Source organism: Orbicella franksi, chromosome 4, assembly GCF_964199315.1.
Source record: "Orbicella franksi chromosome 4, jaOrbFran1.1, whole genome shotgun sequence".
Taxonomy (NCBI): Eukaryota; Metazoa; Cnidaria; class Anthozoa; order Scleractinia; family Merulinidae; genus Orbicella; species Orbicella franksi.
The window spans coordinates 18677301-18684038 of NC_138148.1; positions in this window are offsets into that span (position 1 = coordinate 18677301).

Here is a 6738-nt window from a genome sequence, read left to right on the forward strand (position 1 = left end):
CCAAAGCATGCGTAATTACTGTATTTACATTCAGTGATCACGCTTACCTGAGCCCACGGGAACCAAAACGTCCCACGTTTCCTTTATCTCTTTCGACATTTTCAAATTCACCCCTCTGGATACTTTACCCTTGCGGCGACCATGCAGAGGATGCTGGCACTTTCTTGAAGGACAATATTTTACTCCAAGTAAAGCGCGATGCTTTGGGCAAATAACCATATCCTCACCCTCCTCATCAAACAAACCGACACGAGCAAGTATCAGCTCTCTCTCAGAGGCTACACATGATTGTGTTGTTTGTAATTCTCTCAAGTGCGCCCTTACATCACTGAAGCAAGAATTCAAAGGAAAAAACTGCGTACGATCGGGGTATCTAGTTGATACATCACACGAACTAGTACAGTGCACAGCAAAAGAGCAAGAGAACTGCGACATCGTTTTAACGAGAGACCTTTTCACCTCTGCATCGTATGCCTCTAACTGACCGGCGCAGCCGTGAGGAACACTTTGAAATATCATCCATGCACGTGCACGCGTTTTTGCAACCAACAGTCTATTTATAGAAAGCCTGTGAATCTCAACAACCTTTTGATGTATCTGCGCTATTAGGTCTATTACACATCCTAAGCCCCAATTCAACATTAAGTATCGCCAGACCTTTATGCATATACTCCAATTTTAAAAAGAAAAAAAAAAGCAAGTAGATTCGTGCGCATCAATTTGTATTTTTAGGGCGAAAGTTTGTTCTGTTTGTAGTTATTGTGGAAGATCGAATCAAGCTATCAAATTACAAAGATGTATGCGCTTCCCAGGAAGTAATTTCCAGGGATTATCTTACAGCCAACCGCTTTACTCCTTTTTAGGCGTATTAGGCAACCAACATTAAGTCGCAAGCAAATCAAGTTATTTTCAATAGAGCGAAGACTTTTTGATAACGTTTTCTGTATCAAGATGCGAATCATGCGATGTCAGGCGTGCAAGTTTCAAGCAAATGTATTATTCCCTTAGTACACGAACAAAAGCAAATTTCATTATACAGTCATTCTAACGTTTAAATACAGACATTGTAAGCATTTTGATAGTGTTCTGCGGACACGCGTGTTTGACTTAGCGAAGAGTAAGTCCTGTCACGTAGTTCACTTCTACAATATAGAGGCCATCATTAAGCCGCCGATTGCTATTTTCATGGGCCTTCGAAATCGTTCTATTTCATTAAAGTTTATATTGTGTAAGCGCGTTATAATAAAAAATGAAAAAAAAAAAAAAATGACGTGGTTACCCTGTGGTGGGCGAATATGTTTTTAAGCGATTAGATAAAAATGGTTCTATTTCATTAAAGTGCATGGTGTGTAATCATTTTATGGCATTTTCTGTCTGTTGCTACTTCATTATTACAGACTAGGCGCGTTATAATGAAAAAAAAAAACATTGAGGGCGGTGGCTACCCTGTGGTAGGCGAATATTTTTTTAAAGCGAATAGATAGAAATGGTTCTATTTCATTAAAGTGTATGGTGTGTAACCATTTTTCGGCATCTTCTGTCTGTTGCTATTTCATTATTACAGAATTAGCGCGTTATAATGAAAAAAAACATTGACGGCGGTGGGTACCCTGTGGTGGGCGGATTTTTCTTTTTTAAGCGACTAGATAGAAATGGTTCTATTTCATTAAAGTGTAAGGTGTGTAACCATTTTGTGGCATTTTCTGTCTGTTGCTGCGTCATTATTACAGAATTTGCGCGTTATAATGAATAAAAATTGACGCGGGTACCCTGTGGTGGATGAAGTGTTTGTAGCCCTCCTGTGGAATAGTTCAGTAAGTGCCCAAAGATTTTTTTGCAGATAATGTTAGTATGAAGTCCCACCTTTTAGACGATATGCTCCGTTTTTTGAAGCATGCTCCGCCATTGGAGATATTTTGGCCTAAACTTTGCGTATTTTTACAGTTTTCACTATTAGGTGAGAAGGGGGCCTTGGATGAGACCACTTGTGTAATAGGAATTAGTCGTAGAAGAACGAAACGTAGACAACAGATTGTCTTTGGGTGGGACAACATTCACTTAAAATTTGAAAAGATTTGGTTGAATTCTCATAGCGGTAGAGCTTTATACTTTTGACCATTTTTTTGGGTGATTTTTGGTCATTTTTGTAAAAAAAGACTAGGGGGTGGTCAACTCCCACCGGTTTTGACCAAATTTCCTTAAACTTAGACTGAAGTAGTTTTGAGTGGACCCCTTCAAACTGGCCAAGTTTCATCGAAATCGGTGAGATAGCTTGTGCCGCCCCTGCCTGGTCCTATCGTGGATGCACTCTTAATATCTTCAGTTCTCCTAGAATGGCTAGCTGAGGGAGGCGTAAGGGTTTGCGGTGATGCGGTTTTGCGGTAATTTTCGTTTTAACTCGCGGTATTGCGGTTTCAAAACACTAAGCGGTTTGCGGTTATTACAGCCTTTAAGTCCCGGTTTTCGGTGAAAAAAAAAAAATGTCTGCGGTGATAACACTCTTTAGAACGGTCGGCAGGCGGTCGGCATCCGGTTGTTTTGCAAGCGGGGTTTATTATATCAGCTTACAATTTAACTCTGTGGTTTGCAATTACGGCCTTTCCCAGTTAATACTTAATGTGATTAACCGTTTTGGTCGTTTTGGCCAATGATGCATCGACTTCTTGAAATTCCATGCCGGATGTTAGCTCGTACAGCCGTACAGCCTCGTGTTCTCGTTGCTTTGATTATTCAGTGCGCGACAATGGCAACTGAGGTCGTCGAGGTTGCCGAGGTCGCAACTGAAAGCGAAGAGGACGTAGTAATTAATTGCGTGGCAATCTTCTATGAAGAAGGAAAGGAAGGGGAGAATTTCAGAAAAAAAGAACAAGTTTTGTTGTAAGGTAAACAATCGTCTTCTCCATCGAACGTGAACTCTTTAGGAGACAAGAAGGTCACAATTCCAGAAGTAACATTTATTCCGCGTTCCACAAGTAGCACAGGGTCGTCCAAGGTAATCAGTCACCCAATGCAAGACGTGCAGGATCAGTGACAGAGTTTTTCAAAGTCAAGGGAGATATCAATACTCGTTCAAGTACATGACCCACATACTTGGCATTTGGTTAGTAGTAAACAGAGTATAATAGTGTAGTACAATATACCGTTAGCGTTATGATGGTATGTTTAATATTAACGTACAATGTTATCAGAATATATCACAAGTCTTGCTGACGTCAGCTTTTATATTGTGGCCTCTATATACGGGCGGTTTCGGTATTCAGGAAAAAATCCGATGCGGTTTGCGGTTTTTTTGGCGTATTTCTGTGCGGTTTTGCGGATTTCGGATCCCCCTTACGTCCCCCTCCTAGCTGAAGGATAAAAACAACTCTCATAAACAAATTTCCACTAGTCAGTATTTAATTGGCATTTAATTGTCTACTGTCCAAAAGACCAAGACATGAAACTCTAAAACTATTGGTACTGTCCAGAGAGGTCACATAATATTATTATGAGGTCAGCTTTTTAATTTGCAACTAATGGCAAGTTTGATTGTTATCAAACATTGTAACAATTTCACCCACTAAAGATAAGCTGGATTATGTGTACTAAGGACATCCATGGTCGAGTGTCGATTGATACCCTTGATCGATACTCTCAATCGACACTCGATCAACACCTGATCGACACTCAATCGACACTCCAGCGACACTCAATCTACATTTCCATTACTCAGTTTTGCAAATGTCACAGGGTAGGTACATTTGATCACCTGGTATGACACCATTCTTAGCCCAGGAGACAGTTCAAAATTTCAAATGCCTGGCAGGTGCGGGGGAGGGGGGGTTGGTTGGCCAGGAGATAGTGGAATTCCAAATGACCGATCCATAAGCCTGATACAACAAATATCAAAACATATTTTTACTACAATTGCTACTGATCTCGCAATCTGATTGTCATCACAGTGGTCAAAATTTGTTGTGGACTCACTCGGCTGTGTTTCATAAGTCCACAACATTTTGACCACTGCGATGATACGTATCATTGTCAATAAGAGTACAGACCACGCTAAACCACGTTCAAATTCACACCAGTGAAGTCATTTATCGACATCAATGAACAAACATCATCATAATTTCAACTGTGGCAACAAACAAAGCTTTTTTCAATAGAATGGTAACTAGAGACAAAAGCAGAAACTTATCCATAGATTAAATTTTCAGAGTCAACAACTCTTTCAATGGTATAATTAATATAATAATTAAGTCAGGTCGAGTTGGTTTGTCATGCATGGCTGACTGAGTTTTTCCTTCAATGCAAATTTCCTTTACATTTACATGAGCTTTCTTTCAAGGGAATTGTTTAAGCTCAGAAATTACCAGAGGCATTGTGCACAACAATTTATACGAAGACAGAGTTAAGTTTAAGCTTAATTATTAAGTTACGTATATTTCAAGCACAGATCATGCTAAAATCTATGCTATGACAGACACTTCAATTTAATGCACAAGACTTGACTGAGTAAGGAAAAAATATTATCTTTGTCAACTTTTGTAAATAAGTATATGTGAATTGAAAATAAAGTCTTGTCTTTTCTTAACGAAGAGCTTTGCCGATCAACTGAGATTCAGTCAAGTGCAATTAATCTTCGACCAAAACGTTTTCGCCGAGGATCTGTCCTGCTATGAATATACGCAATTCATAGCTCTTTATTCCTTTATGTAGCCATTGCTGCGTTTAATTTACTTTTTCAACTCCGTTATTCTCTGAACATTGAAAACAAATGAACGAAATTCAAAGACTTACCTTTCCTGGTCCAAAACACGATGAAAATTTCACCAGAGCCGCCATAATGAAGCCAAATGAAGAAAAATATTTGCTGTCCTTACAGCCCACTTCGTTGACCTCTATTCTAATTGGCCAGAAAAATGCGGGAAGCCGCTGGCAGCCGCGTTTTTCCCGCTGTTTTCGAGCTGTTTTCTTGTGCCACCTCTAGGTCAAGTGAAACCTTTTTCATGAAAAATTTACACATTAGGAAAAAAGCAAGCTTTCATTTAATCGTTAAAACATAAAAAAGTATGAAAACGCATGCTATTAGGGCGTTAAAAGAGGAGTCGCAGGACATGGCCATATTAAACCTCGCCTTTGACATGACATGACGTAGGATCAAAGTTGTACAAAGCCATTGCGCCTTTGAACGCCTTTGACATAAGAGATCAAAGGTATGCAAAGCCGTGGTGTCTTTGAACGCCTTTGACATAAGAGATCAAAGGTATGCAAAGCCGTGGTGTCTTTGAACGCCTTTAACGCGCGTCAAAACTTAAGTCAAAGTTATTGACATGTTTGACCTCATCTTTGACAGGGATCAAATGTATAGCAAATACATAAGATATTTGATTCCTCTTTTGACGTGGGTCAAAGGTGGAGTCAAAGTTAACATCACATTTGCCCTCTTCTTTGTCATGGATCAAATGTATCGGCAAAGCCATGACAGTTTTGACACACATTTGACGCACGTGAAAGTTTGGATCAAAGCTATGATCATATTTGACCTCGACTTTGATCAGGATCAAATTTAGAGTAAATCTAATTTTTCGTGCCGTGTAAGATTTAAAAAGCTTAAAAGACATTAAATATATATAAAATTTAAAATTTAAAACGGCCTAGCGGCATATATCACAGTTCTTCCGTTGCGTTGATTCTTATTTCAGTCAATCGGTTTGCCAATCATTAAAACCGAAGCTCGAAATGCTTGTTAGACTAAATGCCGCGTTGTTCACATTTCCTAAGAATATTAATACAACCAAAAAAACCTTCCATGTCACAACACTTGAAAGTCTGGTAACTTTAAGCTTCTTCCCGTGATGTGTTCACAATGTCGGAGTAGAAAGCTTTGGATCTCCTTGAGCGTCCACCTAGTGTACCGCACAGAAGCTCACGCGAAGCTACCTGACGTAACAGTTTGCCATCGAACAAGGCATAATTGGCTGTAAGCCGCTGGGATTGGTTGAACGGTGTTAGCCAGATTACTTGGCGCAAAAGGTTTCTTTCTAATAAAAGAGAGATCTAAATTCTGCTTAGAAATTTACGAAGTGCTCGCTGCGCGCCAACTGTATTTTCTAAAGTGCTCGCTGCTCGCAAGACAAATTTGATCACTGCTTGTGCTCGCAAAAATAAACGCACTGCTCGCGTGCTCGCAAATGCCCGCAAAGACCATGCGATACCCCTACTCGTGAGATATTGCTCTTGCCACTCGAACATACAATTCATATCTTCTCGCCACCGTGTAATATCCTCTAGTTCTTCTCCGGGCTTAGGCTAAGGCTGTCCATCGCCGACATTAAGAAAACAGAGAACACAAGGACAACCTAATAAAGACGTATTTACGCTTTTGCAGCGGTTAAAACAGAAGAAATTACGTTTAGAAACTCTTTTTGTTCTGTAAAGCGTCTCCGCTTTTTAGCGGGAAAATCCCATCCTACGTTGCTGCGAGGTTGACTGCGAGATACTGGGTACCCTCTTTGCTACGAATTGCTACTATTTGCCGCTATTCGCCACCATTCGAGACTGTTCGCCACTATTCGCACTATCCGAGACTATTCGCGCTATTCGTACTATTCGCTGTTCGCTATTCGGGACTATTCGCTGTTCGCTATTCGGGACTATTCGCTGTTCGCTATTCGCGACTATTCGCTATTCGCTATTCGGGTTTTCCAGACACCCCTAGTGAAGATATCAATGATTTCATTGATTTCAAGTTTG